The following is a 19,378-nucleotide window of genomic DNA, read 5'->3' as shown; positions in this document are numbered from 1 at the left end:
TGTGTGTGTGTGTGTGTGTGTGTGTGTGTGTGTGTGTGTGTATTCTAGCTATTGATTGATAATTTTACCTTCACCGTACACTCATAATCTCGCCTTATTTTTCCCACCCAGAGGTGAGATGTGATACTTTCCAGAAAGCAAGGGAAAAGAGTTATAGTGGGAGAGCTAATGAACAGCATAACCAAAGAAATGGGCCACACACTCATTTACTTACCATTCACTAACCTAGAATCAGAGCACACCTCACAGAAATGGTCAGTAGATCCTTTTTTATATACATATTTCATTACCGATGATCTTCATCTCTACCTATCTATATACCTAGGCTGCTTTCCCCAAAGAAAGGGAGGTAACCGAGACAGGACGACACACTCCCAAATTACTAGTCCACTCAAACACATTCATATGCATCTTAGCCCCAAAGGGGAGAAGGGACAGATCCTCACCGCACCACACCGCACGAGGCTCAACTGCGCAGTGCAATCAGTGACATCCGCAGCAGGGCCCGACAGCAGAGCTGGTTTACCCCTGCCACATCATAATAGACCCATCCCCTTACCCGACCTGACCTGATCAGCTGATCAGATCTTCATACTTCATATAATAAAGTCTGTCCGTAGAGAACAATCATATTTAGAAAGAGGGTTCTAAATATTGTCATGTTTTCCTTATATAGCTCATCAAACCACCTTCATCGCCTGTCAGTTCCCGAGCCTTATCAACTTCATCATCTTGTTTTGTTACCCACTCATTTTCCCTGTCTTTCAATATTTTTTAATTTATTAATTTCTCTCACCTTCTTCCAGCTTCAAACTCACTCATATACTATATATCATTTTCACTCCCATCCTTATATCAATTCTCTCCACATCACCGTAATATCTAAAGAGTCTGTTCAACCTTAGTGTCAACCGATGTCTTTACTCAGCATCTCTCGAAAAACATCATTTCATATCCAGTTCACCCTTTGCACTCCACTACATTCCCCAGAAACCCCAATTCAACTGTTACTTGCCCTTGAGTATTTGTTCTAATATTTTACTAGACACTCGCACCCATATGTTACTGTGAACACTTAAACACCTTCATGCAGTCCTCTTGGAGGATCCACCTTCACACCTCTTCTTTTAAGCAAGGCCTTTATAGATCCAGCCACGTACCTTCTCTCTGTTCTTCTGATTTTCGCCGAGTCGCATATTGAACTATTTCATGTTGCTGCAGACCTGAACCAAAACTCCTTCACTGACTCAAGTTTCTCCGTTCACGACCAAATAACACAGATAGTCACTTTGCCTCGCACCAACAACATTCATTCTACATTTATCCACATATATCATCAAAGAACAATGGTCATAAATATCAAGAGAAAACTGCAACAGTGTGATCAGGATGGATAGAACGACCGCCTGGGAGGCATCGGAGCAAAGGTGCATATCCAGAGTAACAGTCCGTCTTTTTACCGTTTTTTTGTTTTGTTTTTTGAGGTGTTTTCTGGTACATTCTGCTTCTAATAACTATTTTCCTTCGGCTTCACCTTCCAATGACAGCCTAATTCTTTATTACGCTTGAATTAAATTAGCCCCTTGAGTCCGGGCTATGTCATTATGGTATTCTTTCTGCCACCACACAATCTTATTATGAAGCTTAAAGAAAAATCTCCTGTTGAAGGGGTAAGAGAAAGCTATATGTCTAATCACATAAACTTCGAAACTTCTTGTTTCATCTCAATAAAAATCATCAGGAGACGTGAAAAACAAAATGAAAAAGTAGTCCCCGAGCTGCGCTGTCAACCCCATCTCTCGTCATCGTGTTGAAGTGGTTGATCAACAACTAATGCTGTGTTTAGTCATCTAAGAGTGAGTGTAGGAGGCTGGAAGTGTTAATACTGTAAAAATTAACCCTTTCATGGCAGTAACAAACGTATTATACAGTGTCACCTTGCGCCAAATGTTTTTATATTGCCAATAATGAATATACCTGAGTGAGAATGTTAATATTGTCATTATTAACCCTTGCATGGTAGAAATAACTTCTGTATTCTCTTCCTGCCATCCCGGTTTATACTTAGGTGGCCGTGAGTCACAGGAGTCTGAGACTGTTGATAGCTCATAATAAGTTTGGTTCTTAAGACGCTCACTGCGCTGTCTTTTTACGTTTATTTTCATTTTGTTTTCTTTAGATTTTTGATTTTTTTTTTTCAAGTGTTCCTTTCCTTATGTCATCCTTTGACTGATCGTGTTTATGGAGTCTGTCTCGAAATTTTTATTACAAAAGATTATTTCTATGGAAAATAAAGAAACTCGAAGTTTGGTTCTTAAGGTGGCGTGATCAGGACTGGTGGAATCGTAGTTCATAAGTGAAAGGAGCCCGAGTTCACACAGGAGAAGTGCCGCCTTTTTTTTTTTTTTTTTCCACTACCATCTTTTGCTTCTAAGATCACTTTTTCCCTATGTTCTCCACTTCAGCTGATTTTTTTGCTTCTCCACTGGCGTCATTGATATAACAACTTCAAGTCAAGGTTGTGTGTGTGTGTGTGTGTGTGTGTGTGTGTGTGTGTGTGTGTGTGTGTGTGTGTGTGTGTGTCATTCTGCTGGGTGAGAGATAATTTTACTGGGAATAATAACGATGTCCTTGGGCTGGATCTGTTAGTCTGACTCTAATCCTCTCAGTGCGAGAGACCATTTCCAAGGTGAATAAAGTGATCTGAAGCAGCAAGAATAAAATACAAAAGGCGTCAAGATAGCGAAGAATGGATGGATGGATGTGTCAGTGAGAAGGATTTGGTTGGTTTGGTGGATGATGGGTTGTTGAATGGATGGATGGATGTGGGAGGGAGAAAGGGCTGCATGGATTGGTGGATGAGCAACAGATGGATGGATAGAAGAATGTCTGAGTGAAAATAGTTTGGATGCACTCGTGGATGAGGGGGTAAACGGATGGATGGACGAATGTGTGAGAGAAAAAGGAGCTGGAATGCATGGTGGATGAGTGACAGGGAGATGTATGAATGAATATGAGTAAGAAGAGAGTATATATAAGGCATTAGTGGATGAGCGGTAGTTAAATGGATGGATGGATGGGTGTGTTTGTGAGAATGGAGTAGATACATTGGCGAATGAGGAGTAAGTGAACTAATGGATGGATGAATGGATGGGCAGATAAAGTATTTGTCAAGTCTCACTCCTCTGGTCTTCCTAGTCAACCCAGTTTTGTTCTTTTCCGAAGCATTCTTGCTTTTTCTCGATGTGTGTGTGTGTGTGTGTGTGTGTGTGTGTGTGTGTGTGTGTGTGTGTGTGTGTGTGTGTGTGTGTGTGTGTGTGTGTGTGTGTGTGTGTGTGTGTGTGTGTGTGTGCGCGCGCGCGCGCGCTTCTTGCTATACTGGCTGAGTCCAGTTTCTGCCTTGTGAGTAAGATGAAGTCCTTTAATGTTACTCTTGTTGCCACTAACAATTCTACCCTGTCTGTGATGATGATGATGATGATGATGATGATGGTGATGCTGATGAAGTGGGGATGGAGGAGAAGGAGGAGGAGGAGGAAGAAGAATAGGAGGAAGGAAGGAAGGAAACATTATGTGCAATGCCTGTGTGGTTGGATGGATGGTGAGGGTGAGGGAGACAGCTCTCCCAGTGTCAAGGTTCCTCATTGTGTCCCCTTTGAACTGCGATTTATATTTTGAATTTTTTATGTAATTAATCGTCATCATAACACAGCGGTTGCCTCTGGTAACAATGTCACGCGCTTCTGTCAAATAAAATCATCATCATCATCAACCCAACCTCTTTTTTCAACCTAAAAATAGAGTGAGGCAGGATCTCGATATTAAACAGAAAGTACGATAGAGGGAAAAATAATCAACAACATGGCTGGTGAAATGTGCCACACACTGACTGACATAGCAGTCAAGCCCCAGGAAACTCTGACTTCATTTCAAGGACGTAATCATCCAGAAATTTTTTTTCTTGTAGTGGACTAGGGGTATTTTTCACTATAGAGTTATTGTTCATTTCCCTTCAGATAGTCAGTCCGACCACCATTAAGTTAAAATGGGGTGTCAGACCCTTCTGATGTTCTCTACAAAAGGCTATATTGCTCATCAAGCCAATTCAACCCCCGGTCAGTTGCCAAGCCTTGTCAACCCCCATACTTCGTGTTTTCATACACTCATTTACCATTATCCGTTCACCTTTTTCTCAGCCTACCACGCCTTTCTCCTTCAAAGACACTTGCACCATTTTGATTACCACATTTATCCCCGTTCTCGCCATACGACCATACCATCTAAGCACATTCTCTTAAACTCTGTTGTCATCAGACTTACAGTACTTACTTCACAGTCTTATCGAATCACGTTGATTATTATCCTATCTACTCGACGCTCTCAAAAATCTATTGCAGCGCCCCTAGCATTAAAGGTCGGATTAAAACACTTTCATGTCACAGTTTTGCAGCCCTGACACTCTTGGCCTGTGTATTGTATCAAGGCCATTTAGTACTGTCCACTTCTTTTCCATGTATTTCCCTACTTTTCACCACCGTCTCACATGTACTATCACGAACAAAAGTTCGTTCTCCCAACCAGTCACTGTGTGAATCCGAAACACCTGAGGCTCGAAAAAAGATGCATCTGAAAGAAGTGTCATTTTCGCCCAACAGATGGCGCACAGTAATGTTTATGAGGGGGACAGGAAGGTTGGGAGAGGGAGGTGCGACGAGAGGAAATTTGTATCAGGGTGCAGATGAAGTAGCTTAATCACCAGATGTTGGTATGGTTTCCACTGTGATGGAGATGAATTGAAAGAAGACCGATAAATAATGTTCGCTAACAATAATTGTATGCGTTGTATATGCTGTATGTTGTTGCAGCAACAGTGGTCGAGCTAATAATATGATTACTAGCAATATACCGAAATTACACATGTAAAGTTGTTAAAGCAGGGGCACAGGAAAATTATTATTAATATATGGTATTTGTGATATTATTTTCTATGTCAATTAAAGGCCTGTGTTCAGATAACCTGTTTTACCATAAACAACAATTTATTTTGTCCGGAACAATTTATTTGATTTTATTCCACATATTACCAAGACATAGTATCTCGCAGATAAGCAAATACATGGCACACTGTTATGTGTATATCGTCAACAAATGTTGCAACCCTTCCACCAAGTACTAAGTGTATTGCAGGAATTAGTGGTTGAACTACACCTACGGTTACACCTGCCAGGTTTCCCTCAACCTCTGGTCAGCATTAACAAAAGTGTTTTTTTTTTTTTTCTCCAGTTTACCCTACTGACGATTGTCAGAATATGCTGTTCGAGGGTACAAGGGCGAAAAGACGGGTGTCCACATATGTAGTCACGCTCCCCCACCCACAACCCCACCACACCCCTCCAAACCCCTACCACACCACTTACACACTACCCCACACCCCCTCCAAACCCCTACCACACCACTTACACACTACCCCACACCCCCTCCACCCCCACCCCCACTCTCCACACTCCCACCCCCCAACCCCTCTTACCCAAACGCCCCCATCCCCCACAACCACCCCCACCCCTACCCCTACCCTATCCCCCCGCTCCCACCCCACCCCCACCATCACCCCCACCCCACCCCACACTCCCCCAGCCACCTCTCTCACCCCACCGCACCACCCACAAACCCCGTCCACCATATCGCACCAGCCGATGATGCCATGTATGAGCGTACGTCAAAACATTACGCAGTCTTTTAGGGGTTAATATAAATGAGCCAGCATAGTAAGCACATGCAAACAAACATCAGCATGTAAATTCCTGTTTTATATAAATAACACTGGCAAGAAAAGAAACGGTGCGGATGTAAAGCCCACAAGCCGATCACTGACTGCACTGAACTCGATGATCACTGGTTTATTTGGACTGCTAATCCATTTAATGTGACATTTTACTATACAAAGTAAATATCATGATAACTAAAACGTGTCAGTGATTTCATGTTTAAAAAATATCTTTCTACTATTGTGATGAAGTACCAAGTTCACAAAAAAAGAAATAATAATTGCAACAGACATATTTTTTATACACGTTTGTGGGATGTCTAAAATATATATAGGTCATTCCTAGAAGATATTGTTCACTACCGTGGTAGTGTCTGCCCCATGTATGAGCTGGCTGTTCCACCCGCACCAAAGCTGAGCTTAAACTGGCAGGTTTCCCTCAACCATGGGACGGGCTTGCAAGAACGTCGGTATTCATATTCTCACTGTTTTACAATATACAGTACCCCATTGAAGATGCTACTTTGCTGAGGAAATATAACAACAATTGTATATATCCACAATCAAGTAGTCCGACTCATGGTTGTCGGAAACCTGCCAGTGTGACCACATCTTTACTTAGGGCACTGTTTCCTGAAATACACACTCACTATGGGTGAGGGTGGGCTGTTGGTCACAACTGCTCGAAATATTCACGAAACAGTGTGATGTTAATCTCATTATAACAGATGGGCCAGTTTACCTTGTGTTGGTATTGTATGGAATGAATTCGTAACATTTATAATAGAGCAAATAACTTATTGTTCGGTATAATAGGTTGTCAGAGGGATGGTCGATTATTGGAATTTTAATACCCTCACAAATATATTAATAACACATGTCACATACACCTAAACTTACTATGGTGGCATCGGTCTCTCCCAACCTCCCCGACCCATAAACAAATACAGAAGCAAACATGTCTACAAGGAACAGACAGACAAAGGAGAGTGAAGATGAGAGACGTGGAGACCACCACTCCAGGAGAGTTAAGCACCTGTTTGTGGGTGGTCCTGACATGCAATAACCAGTCACGTGTATCACAGACAATTTAAGACACACAATATCCTTCTAGGCAGCTATTTGCTTTATTACATAAGTTCTGGACATCATGTTTTTCTTTTTGCATGGTGATAGTAACGCAGTGAACAACTTATGTAACTGCATTGCTTATTAGATCTTTTCAACGAGGCTAGGAAGCTGATAATGTCTGCACCCTGTATGGGCTGTCTATTCCACCCGCAAAAGTCGAGTCAGGATAAGGCTAAGGTTACGATGACAGGTTTGCCTCAACTAAGCTTCGGGCTGACAATAACTATAGTCTACATTATATGCCTTTTTTTTTTACAAGTTGCCCCACTGAAGGTGGTAGTTTACTAACACATTTAACTCCCATTTCAATAACTGGACCCGGCTACCAAAACTCTTTCAATAATTCGTCTCTCTCCCCTAACGAGTAGATAACATTGATAGTCACCCTCCCTCTGAATAATAATGACCTTTCTAGACTTACCAACATATACTATCAAATTACAGTGCTCATAGATATCAACAGAATCCTGCAATAGTCCATGAATCACGAGCAATGTTAAATTATAAAACTGTCGATGTGTTTACTTTTCTAAGACGGTGTGACCAAGGTAGACAGAACGATCGCCTGGGAGTCATAGAAGCTGGAGTTCATATCAAATGTCGCACTTCACCTTTTTATTGATATTTTTATTTTGTTTTTACGGATATTTTGGGTACTTTATACTTCTGAGTAACTACTATCCTTTGACTTCAACTTATACTGACATCCTGATTCATCTGTACGACCGAATTAAATTTAACTTTTTCAGTCCGGATTACGTCATTTTGGCCTATTGCTACTTGCATTAGACAGTCTTTTTAATTAAGCTTAAGAAAGACGTCTCGTTTGAAAGAAGGCTACACATAACCGCCTCAGATCAAAGACTATCCTAACCACACAAAAGTGATAATTCTACCCTAATCTAAATAAAAATCATAAGGAAACGGAAAAAGATGGTATATGAAAAACATGTCCCTGGCTTGTGCTGTTAACCACATCACTGGCCATCGTGTTGAAGGGATTGGTTAACAGCTGTTGCAATGTTTAGCCATCTGAGAGTGCTGAGAGTGATAGTATTGAAAAAATTAACCCTTTCATGGCCGGGACAAACGTAGTATACAGTGCCACTTAGAGCCAGATACTTATTTTTAGCTAATAGTGAGTATTCCAGCCTGAGAGTGTTAATATTCTCTGCATTAACCCTTCCATGGTAGGGACAGTTTCTGTATTCTGTTCCCGCTATCCCGATTTTACTCATCTGGTCGTGGGTCATTGGAGCCTGAGAGTGTTGATAGCTCTTAATAAGTTTGGTCCTTAAGACGGCGTGATCAGGACTGGTGGAATCGTGGCCTGCAAGTCATAGGAGCCCGGGTTCATTTGTATACGCTAGGTCTTTTTACTTCAAATTTCATTTTGTTTCCTTGTAGTATTGCATTTGATTTTCTATTTATTTTTACCGCCGTTTCATTTCCTTATCCTTTTTTCACTTACTAATATCCTAAATCATACTAAAAGTGTTTTTTTCCCTTTTCGTGTCATTCCGTCTTGTGCTAGATAATATTTTAAACGCCCTCATTACGATATCCTTGAACTAAACGGGTTAATGAAATCTGTTTGGAAATCTTTGAGTAGAGGAGACTATTTCTAAGGTGAATAAAGTGGACTGAAGGGAGAAAAAAAAAAATACAGAAGGTGTGATGGTAATGAAGTATTTACCTGCTGTCATTGTCCTACCTGGTGGTGTAGTGGTTAGAAGGCCCCAGTGGAAGTGACGGCCGTGCATAAGTTGGTTACCCCACAGAGTGACTAGAAGTTTGTCGATCATGTAAAGCCACCAGGAGAAGTAGGCCGGTCAACTATCCTGAAATGTACCAGACTATGACAGCCTAGCCTGGGGCCCCTACGGGGACAAGGAGTAATATAGAAGTGCTTGTTACAGCTTTTATTTTTTTATTTAATCGTTACATTCTACCGGTAATTGTTTTTATGGTTGACAGAGTTTGTGCTTTGGCAGTGCATTTATCGAGCCTCATTTACTGACTGTGTGTGTGTGTATGTGTGTGTTCCACACTTATCAACATGTACTATCAAAGCACGGTGCTCAAAGATAACAACAGAACTCTGCACGAGTCTGAAACACCAGCGATGCTAAATTAAAAACTGTTGATGTTCTTACTCAGCCTCTAAGTCGGTGTGATCAAGATGGATAGAACGGCCACCTGGAAGTCATAGGAGCCAGGGTTCATATCCGTAAGAGTACTGCCCGTCTTTTTATCTTTTTCTTTTTTGTGTGTGTATTTTCTTCGGCTAGTTTCTGTATCTGGGGAACTATTTTTGTTTCTTCCTTTCTCACACCGATATCCTCATTCTTCTGTGCGGATTAATTAAATTAACCCTTTTAATCCTGGCAGTGACTTTTTTTTATTATTATTACTGGTATCAGACAATTGTGTTCAACATAAGAAAGGGTTCTCATGTTGAAGGAGGATAAAAGAAAGCTACTCATTTAACCACACACATTCCCAAAATTCTATCCAAATGTAAATAAAAATCATCATGAGTGTAAAAATAAGACGTCCACGGTCTGCGCTATTAATCACATCACTCGTCATTGTGTTGACGTCGTTGATTAAAAACTGTTGCTGTGTTTAGTCATCTGAGAAGGAGCATGAGAGGCTGAGTGTTAGTGCTGTAAAAATTAGCCCTTTCATGGCCGGGACAAACGTAGGATACTGTGTCACCTACTGTCATTTACCGACAAATGCTAATATTTAGCTAATAGTGGTGATGCCAGCCTGAAAGTAGTAATGTTGTCAGCATTAACCCTCCCATGGTAAGATAACTTTTGTATTCTATTCCCGCTATCCCGATTTTACTCATCAGGCCGTGAGTAAGAGGAGCCTGAGAGTGTTGATAGCTCTTAATAAGTTTGGTCCTTAAGACGGTTTGATCAGGACTGGTGGAATCGCGCCTGTGTGTCATGGGAGCCCGGGTTTCAAGTTTCTCCGAATCTTTTTTCATTATTATTGTAAAGGTGGTTTTCTTGTGTTTTTCCTTTTTTGGAGATTCTTTTTTCTTCACTTCCTAATATCCCAGAGTCTATTGTGTGTGTGTGTGTGTGTGTGTGTGTGTGTGTGTGTGTGTGTGTGTGTGTGTGTGTGTGTGTTGTTCGTTTGTTCGTGTATATATGTGCATGTGTGTACTAGTTCGTGCGTGAGAGTATGTTTTTTGTGTGTGTCTCAGTTCCCTTTGGTGTGTGTGTGTGTGTGTGTGTGTGTGTGTGTGTGTTCCAGAGACAGACAGACAGACAGATTTGATGCTTGGCCAAGTGTTTTATGTAGAAACAAATTCGAGGAAACATTAACCCTTCGTGGGCACAGGGTTACCAAGTTACACGGAAGGCCGATGGGGTCCCGGCGGACCCCAAACTTTAATGGTGTATTTCTGCCATATGCATAAAGCTATGTCTACTAAACTTTGTATATATGTTGCCCAGGACACGGCACGTGGAACCAACCAACCTAGAGTCCCTTTTTGTTTTCTTTTTATTATTTTAACAATTTTTTTTTTTTCATTTTATCACAGATTTATTAAAGTTTGAGTGTGGAAGTACTGATTCTACACTTATTTGAATGTCTGATTGTCAGTATTCTTGGAACAAGTTCTCAAAATAATAACAAGTTCATGTGTAAAGTAAATTAGCATGATCATAAAATAAAACTATCCCCTTAATGTTCAATGTTGGTACAACAATTTCTTGTTTTATCCTCTTGATGAGCATCTTTTGTATTACTACCACCACTTGCATTTTCAGAATTATCATCAGCACTCACAGGAGACTCAATACTACTCACACTAATTTCACCGTCCTACCGTTCAAGCACTTCATAATCATCAGCGTTGGATACAGATAAATCACCATCTGAATAATTTTCTTCTTCCTGGTCACCTTCTGCCGCCGCCATTGAGGCATAAAACTTTGCTACTGGTATTGACATTGTCCTAATGTTTATAATCTGAAATATCTGAAAAAAATATATACAAAAAATTAGTCACACCAAAGGCCAGGTGCGGTCCTGGCGGACCTCACTGACATTTATTGCAATGTCACTCCTTAATCGTGCGAGATTTTTTGCTCAAATTTTATGAGGATATAAAATAACCATCTACAATAAAAGTCATGAGAGGCCAGGCTGTGAAAGTAAAAAATGGCTTAATGGCAACATTTTAAAAACATGCTGGGGTCCGCAGGGACCCCATTTGCACACGAAGGGTTAATAGATAGAGAGACAGACGATAAGCACATAGGCTACCGTAAGTAGAATGAAAGACTGAGAGATATATAGGTAGTTAGGTAGATGCGTAGATATAGAGAGAGACAGACTTGCCTTCATATGACGAACAGAAGCCACTACAGCCAAAGCAGGTGGATAATTGGGTCTGGTTACTAAGGCTCGATATCGAACCCTTCTGAAACAAGTTGTTTCTGTTTATAACACCCGTCATCGCCCTGGAGGGGCTCGGGGACGGGTATTGTTTTCACTCGGTTTGTCTGTTTGTTCGTCTCTGTCTGTCTGTCTTACTACTAACAATTTTACATGAAAACTACGCGTGCGATTTTGACAAAAAATTACAGGGATGATCGGCTTTGACCTTCGAATGACCTAATTAAAGTGTTAGCGAAAATGGCCCAAATTTCAGGCTGTAGGCCCATAAATGTAAAAAAAAAAAAAAAAGAAAAAGAAAGAAAGAATTTTCGCCATAACTCCATTTAAATTCGTCATATCAACATGAAGTGCATCTTTCAAATCTGCATCCTTTAACTTGCCTCATTACATCAGGGGGGGGGTCACCCCCCAGTTTGCGGTAGGGGGGTCATTGTCAGGTGGGTCAGGCCTAAAATTTCAAATAAGCATAAAATCGTCAATACTCACCCGATTTACTCCAAATTTGATATGCAAAATCTTTGACTCGATACTCTGCTGTGTTTATGCGTCAGCACTAAAATGACTGCCGAGGACGGGTTTCCTGTGCCTTGGCGACGCATGTTTTTGTGTCTCCACATATAGTTCCTTGTGTAATTGAATCGTCTCTTAGGTGTACAAGTATTGTGTGTGTGTGTGTGTGTGTGTGTGTGTGTGTGTGTGTGTGTGTGTGTGTGTGCTTGCGTGCGTGCGTGCTTGTGCTGGATGGCCATTGAGTATTTTATCATCTTCACCATCTTCACAATCTCACCCATAATTTCCCATCCACAGGTGAGGTAAGCTAGGGTCCAAGAAGCAAGGGAAAACGAGTTATAGTGGGATAGCTAATCAGTATCACTGGCAATGGAATAGCTCACATAGTCAATCAGTTCCCATTCAAGCACCCAGAATCATCGCTAACCTCACAGAAATGATGAGCTAGATATTTATTTTTTATAAGTTTTTCTTTATAGGTAAATTTTATTAAGAAAAGGGAGCTAATCATTGTCATGTTCTCCTCCTTACATAGCTCGTCAAAACAACTCGAACGCCTGTCAGATCCCGAGCCTCATCAGCTTCAATACCTCACTTCATTAAACACATCTTCATGGTCTGCCACGCCTTCTTCCAATTTCAGACTCACTCACTCGTACCATTTTTACTCCCCTACTTATACCCATTTTATGTCTAAGATTAGTATTTCTAAGGATTCTGTTGAATTTGGTGTCAGCAGACTTTTTCCTCTAGTTTTATCAAATCACATAATTTTGTATTATATCCATTCTTTTGCACTTCATACATATTCCTCAGAAATCCCTTTTCCACTGCTCTTGCTCCTTAGTTTTTATTTTAGTATCACACTAAAGTCTTGCTACCATACAGTACTTTACTGTGGGCACTGAAACACCTTCATCCAGTCTTCTTGCAACCTCCACATTTGCATTCCTGCTTATAACCAAGACCCGGATAGCTCCAGACACTTTCCGTCTCTTTGTTATTATACTTTCACTTAGTCTGCACATTTAACTCTCCCTTCTAGTAATGCACCCGGGTATCAAAACTTCCTCACTGATTCAAGTCTATCTTTATTTACTACCAAATAACCCTGGAAAGTCACTTTCCCTCTCATCAAGAACGTTCATTCTACACTTATGAAAATATACTATCCAAGCACGGCGCCCATAGATTTCACCAAAAATCTGCACCAGTGATGCTAAATTAAAAACTGTTGATGTGCTTATTCAGCCTCTAAGACGGTGTGATCAGTATGGATAGAACGGCCGCCTGGGAGTCATAGGAGCCAGGGTGCGTATCATCCTGTTTCTCTGTGTTTTTACTGATATTTTTATTTCTTTTTTTTAGTTGTTTTCGGGTATTTTCTGCATCTAGAAAACTAATTTCTTTTAGTCTTTCCTCCCACCGATATCGTCATTCATTTAATGGATGAATTAAAAAAACGCCTTGAATCTGGGCGACGTCATTTTGGTTTATTTTTGCTGCTACCATACAAACTTATTAAACTTGGAAAAACAATCTCGTATTGCTGTGTTTAAAGAAAGGATGAAATAAATTCCTGCTGTTTAATAGCAAATCTTCAGATTCAAAAAAAAATAAAAATAAAAATTCGGAAGACGAATGATCAAGACAACCCCGGGCTGAGCTGTTAACCACATCACTCGTCATTGTACTGAAGTGGTTGATTAACAAATGTTGCCATTTTAAGTAATCTGGGAGTCAGCGTGGGAGGTTGAGAGTGTTAATACTGTAAAAGTTAACCCTTTCGTGGCCGGGACGAAAGTAGTACACAGTGTCACATAACACTAAATACTTATATTTAGCTACCAGCTGGTATGCCAGCCTGAGAGTGTTGATATTGTTAGCATTAACCCTTCCTTGGTAGAGATAACTTCTGTATTCTACACCCGCTATCCCGATCTTCCTCATCTGGCCGTGAGTCATAGGAGCCTGAGAGTGTTGATAGCTCTTAACAAGTTTAATCCTTACGACGGCGTGATCAGGACTGGTGGAATCGTGGCCTATGAGTCGTAGGAGCCCGGGTTTACCATTGTACGAGTTTGTGATAGATATTTTCTTCTATCTCTCATTATGTGATCATTGGACTGAACGAGATAATGGAGTCTGTCTCGAAGGTTTTCAGTACAAGAGATCATTCCTAGGGTGAGTAAGGTAACCTGAAGTTTGGTCCTTAAGACGGCGTGATCAGGACTGGTGGAATCGTAGCGTCTGAGTCGAAGGAGCCCGAGTTCATATTAAGTGTTGTGCCATTTTTTATTTTTTCAATATCTCTGCTAGTTTTATATCTGAGAACTTTCTCTCTATTTTCAGCACTTTCCTTAATTTTTCTCTCTAGTACATAATCTAAATTCCCGTATGTCGCTGATTTAATCCTTTCAAGCTGAGGTCGTGTGTGTGTGTGTGTGTGTGTGTGTGTGTGTGTGTGTGTGTGTGTGTGTGTGTGTGTTATTCTGCCTTGTGATAGATAATTTTAATGAAAATAATAAGGACGTCCATGGGCTGAAACTGTTAAAGTAGTCTGACTCTAACCCTCTCAGTGCGAGAGACCATTTTCAAGCTTAATAAAGTGATCTGAAGCAGCAAGAATAAAATACAAAAGGCGTCAACATAGCGAAGAATGGATGGATGGATGGATGTGTGAGTGAGAAGGGGCATTATGTATTGGTGGATTAGAGGTAGGTGGATGGATGGATGGAAATGGGAGTGACAAGGAGCTGCATCCATTGGTGGATGAGCGGCAGGTGGAAGGGTGGATGGATGTGTGTGTGAGAAGGGAGTATATATACGGTATTGCTGCACGGGAGGTAGGTGGAGTAATAGATGAATCAGTTGGTGGTGGTGAATAGAGGGTAGATGAGAATAGATGGATGGATGGATGAATGGATGGATCAGTGGGTAGGTGAATGGGGGTAGATATATTGGTTCATAAGGGATGGATGGATGGATGGATGGGCGGGAAAGTGATGTACTTATTTGCTCTAATTTTTCTGGTGTTTATAGTCGACCCAGTTTTATTTTTTTTCCACAGGAGTGTGTGTGTGTTTGTGTGTGTGTGTGTGTGTGTGTGTGTGTGTGTGTGTGTGTGTGTGTGTGTGTGTGTGTGTGTGTTCTCGCTAGCGATTGATAATTTTGTCATCACCGTACCGCCATAATCTTGCCTTATTTCCCCCCCCCAGAGGTGAGATGAGATACTTTCCAGAAAGCAAGGGAAAAGAGTTATAGTGGGAGAGCTAATGAACAGCATAACCAAAGAAATGGGCCACACACTCATTCACTTACCATTCACAAACCTAGTATCATTGTTCATCTCACGGAAGTGATCAGCCAGGCCGTTTTTAAATACATTTTTCTTTATCGATGATCTTCGTTTTTCATATGGTAATGTCTATTCGTAGAGAAAGACGGTTCTAAACATTCTCCTGTTTTCTTTTTTCCTTTATAAACAGTAGCTCATCAGAACAATTTGATCACCTGTCAGTTTCCGAGCCTCGTCAACTTCACCATCTCAGTTTGTTACACAATTATTTTCCATGTCTTTCAGCGTTTTTGAATTTGTTTTGGTCTCTCACCTCCATCTTCTACCTTCAGGCTCACTCACATATACCATTTTCACTCCCATCCTTATACCCATTCTCTGTACAACACCGTAACATCTAAAAAGCCTGTTCAGCATTAATGTTAACAGACTTCTTTATCCGCATCTCCCGAATAACATCATTTCTTACCCAGTTTACTCTTTGCACTCCACATACATTCTTCTGAAACCCCATTTCCACTGTTGCTTACACTGTGTGTGTGTGTGTGTGTGTGTGTGTGTGTGTGTGTGTGTGTGTGTGTGTGTGTGTGTGTGTCTATCTGTATCTCTGTGTGTGTGCTTGCTTGCGTGTGTGTGTGAGTATATGTGTGTGTGTGTGTGTGTGTGTGTGTGTGTGTGTGTGTGTGTGTGTGTGTGTGTGTGTGTGTGTGTGTGTGCGGTTGTATGTGTGTCTGAGTGTGTGTGTGCGTGCTTGTGTGTGTGTGAGTATGTGCGCGTGTGCGTTTGCATTTGCTTTTGTGTGTGTGTGTGTGTGTGTGTGTGTGTGTGTGTTTTCTGAACTTCCGTCTAGCAGTTGATGATTTTGTCATCACAATCTTTTTCTTTCCCACCTAGACGTCTGGTTAGGCAGGGCCCAGGAATCAATAGATAAACTGTACAGTCAGAGCTAATCAGCAGTAGAGCCAATGAAATGGGCCACACACTCAATCAAGTGACATTCAAAAACTTAGACTCATCTGCCACTTCTCGAATGTAGCGAACAGTAAAGTTCTAGTGTTCTAGAGAAAAATTTAGTCACTCAGTGCACACTGAGGTTGGATGATGAGGAAATGGAAAATGTGAGTGCATTTAAGTACCTGGGTAGTGTGATGAGTAGGGATGGAAGTGTAGACAATGAAGTGCTTGAAAAGGTACAACAGGGAAGAAAGGTTGCTGTTTCTTTGAAAGCTGTGTTAAGAAACAGGGAAGTGCTCACTGAAGTAAAAAAAACTCACTTCATGATACTATTGTAATACTAACACTAACATATGGATACGCGAAGCTTGGACCTTGTTGGAAGGACAAAAGTCAAGAGTGAGGGCAACGAAAATGAGTTATTCGAGAGGAATATATGGTGTTACATGGAGAGACAGACTGACAAATTAGGAAGTGAAGGAGATTTGTGGTGTGGATTTGGATGTGACAGAAAGCGTTAGGAGAAATACATTGAGATGGTTTGGCCATGTGGAGAGGATGGAAAGCGAGAGACTAACGAGGAGAGTATGTGAGTGACGTGGAGGGAGGGAAAGGGAGGAGGAGGCCGAGGATGAGATGGAGGGATGGAGTGGAGATGTACATGAGAGAGGGAAGTGTTAATGAGCTGGGGAGATTGTATCGAAATGACAGGGGACAGGGAGACATAGAGGTGATTTGTTTATGGTCACCCATTACGGGATTAAAACGTCTGGCTATAGAGAGATAACCCGTATTTTCTTATATATCTTCATGGATGAGAGTCATATATCCTTTCAAAAAAGGTTACTCCGTCGACAACAGTAAGGATATGGAAAAGCCTGCTAATCATTGTCTTGTTCGCGTAATTACTTAGCCCATCAGACTAAGTTGATCGCCTGTCAGATCCCGAGCCTCATGAACTTCAGTACCTCATTTTATTACACACTCATTCATCATGTCGCTCAACATCTTGATGGTCTGCGATGCCGTCGTCCAACTTCAGACTCACTCGCATATACCACGTTCTTTCTCGAAGCACAGCATTTCCTATCCTGTTCACTCTGCACTTCACACACGTTCCCAAGCAACCTCATTTCCACTTGTGGTGTTGATCAGTTTTTGTTCTAATATCAAACCAATTCTCACACCCATATGTTACTGTTGGAACCAAATCATCTTCATGCAGTCCTCTTCCAGCCTCCACATTCAGACCTTTGCTTATAACCGAGGCCCTTACAGTTCCAGCCAATTTGCTCCTTTCTGTTGTTCTACTTTCCACTTAATTTGTACATTTAATTATCTTTTCTATTACTGCACCCGTGTGCCAAAATTCCCTCCCTAATTCAGGTCTGTGTCCATTCACTACCAGAAGACATTGATGATCACTCTCCCTCTCAACAACATTCATTCTACATTTATCATCGTATACTATCAAAGCACGGCAATCACAGATATCAACAGAACTTTGCACCAATCCAGGAATCACAAGGGATGCTAAATTAAAAACTCGATGTGCTCAGCCTGTAAGACGGTGTGATCAGGATGGGTAGAACGGTCGCCTGGGAGTCGTAGGAGCCAGGGTTCTCTGGGATCATTCCGTCCTTTTATCAATATTTGTTTATCGTTTTTTATTGTTATTATTATTTTTTTTTTTTGGGGGGGAGGGACTTTCTGCATCTCGGGAACTACTTTTCTTCAGTCTTTCTCACACTGATATGCTCATTCTTCTGTGTAGATGAATAAAATAACCTTTTGAATCCGAGTAACGGTTTTTTTTCTCTATTATTACTGGTTTCAGACAGTTGTATTCCACTTAAGAAAGGCCTCTCGTGTTGAAGGGGGATAAAAGGAAGTTTTTATCCTGCGAAACAAAGTTCGAAAATTCTATACAGATCTAAATAAAAATCATCAATAGATGGTAAAAATAGGATTAAACAGACGTCCTCGGGCTGCTCTGTTAAGCACTTTGCTCATCATTATGCTGAATTACATAATTAACAATTGTTGCTATGTTTACTAATATGGGAAGAAGCATGGGAGGCTGGAAGTGCTAATACTGTAAAAATTAACCCATTCATGGCAGGGACAAACGTAGTATACAGTATCACCTAGCGTCAGATGCTTATATTTAACTAACTGGTTTACAAAAAAAAAAAAAAAAAAAAAAATCTGAGGCAAGCATGGGAATAGGTGTTTTTGACTAATTTTGATATGTTTAATTCAAATTTCTAAACAGTTTTGCTCTATCACCTCTAGTTTTTTTTCTTTCACCTATCCCGTTTTTTTATCATAATGCATATATTTATATTATAATGAGTTTATTTCATGTATTAAAATGGCATATTACAGAACGAAACAAAACAGACACAGAACACTGACAGAACTAAATATTACCATTACTTGGATATAAGCATATATACACACCATAGTACTACAGACAGTCAGAAGTGAGTTTTTTGGGACGATCTGGTGTACTTTGCCTCTGGGATGTCACGCAAGAGCATCCGGCAAAGTTCCCCATCAAGCTGGGGTTCCACTTGCCTTGGTAGTTTCTCTCCATCTTAGTAATATCTTGGTGGAACCTTTCCCCATGTTCGTCACTTACTGCTCCGAGGTTCTGGGGGAAGTTGAGGTGGGAGTGGAGAAAGTGAATCTTGAGAGGCTGTTGGCACCCCATATCCTGATAAGCCCGCAACCACTTCTCGACACGCTCTTGGTAATCTAGTGCCCGTGTGTTACCAAGAAAGCCATGGCAGACTGACTTAAATGCTTCCCATGCTCTCAGTTCCTTTAAGGTGAGCTTCTCTTTGAATACCTCATCCTTCAGCACCTCCCGGATCTGAGGTCCGACGAAGATGCCCTCCTTGAGCTTAGCAGAACTGAGAGCTGGGAACAGAGTGCACAGGTGTTGGAAGGCAGCGCCATCCTTGTCCATGGCCTTCACGAAATTCTTCATAAGGCCAAGCTTGATATGAAGAGGGGGAAGAAGCACCTTGTTCATGTCCACCAGAGGATTTTTTTGGACACTGTGTTTCCCAGGCACGAAAGTGCTCCTAGACCCCCAGTAAGCTACTGGCGTTCCCAGCCGCACAATGCACATGTTTGACCTTGTGGCGCGCGTTTTGAACCTAGAAAATGAGACGGTAAATGGATTTTTGGCGAATATTTTGGGTCTAGGCCTATATGTATACATGTACGCACACGTATACATGTATAACTAAAAAATTAGAGGTGATGAGTGAAAATGGATTTCG

The sequence above is a fragment of the Coenobita brevimanus genome, chromosome 97, assembly GCF_032717465.1.
Source record: "Coenobita brevimanus isolate Jiangsu-jjx chromosome 97, ASM3271746v2, whole genome shotgun sequence".
NCBI classification, from domain to species: Eukaryota; Metazoa; Arthropoda; class Malacostraca; order Decapoda; family Coenobitidae; genus Coenobita; species Coenobita brevimanus.
This window is presented reverse-complemented; position numbering follows the sequence as displayed.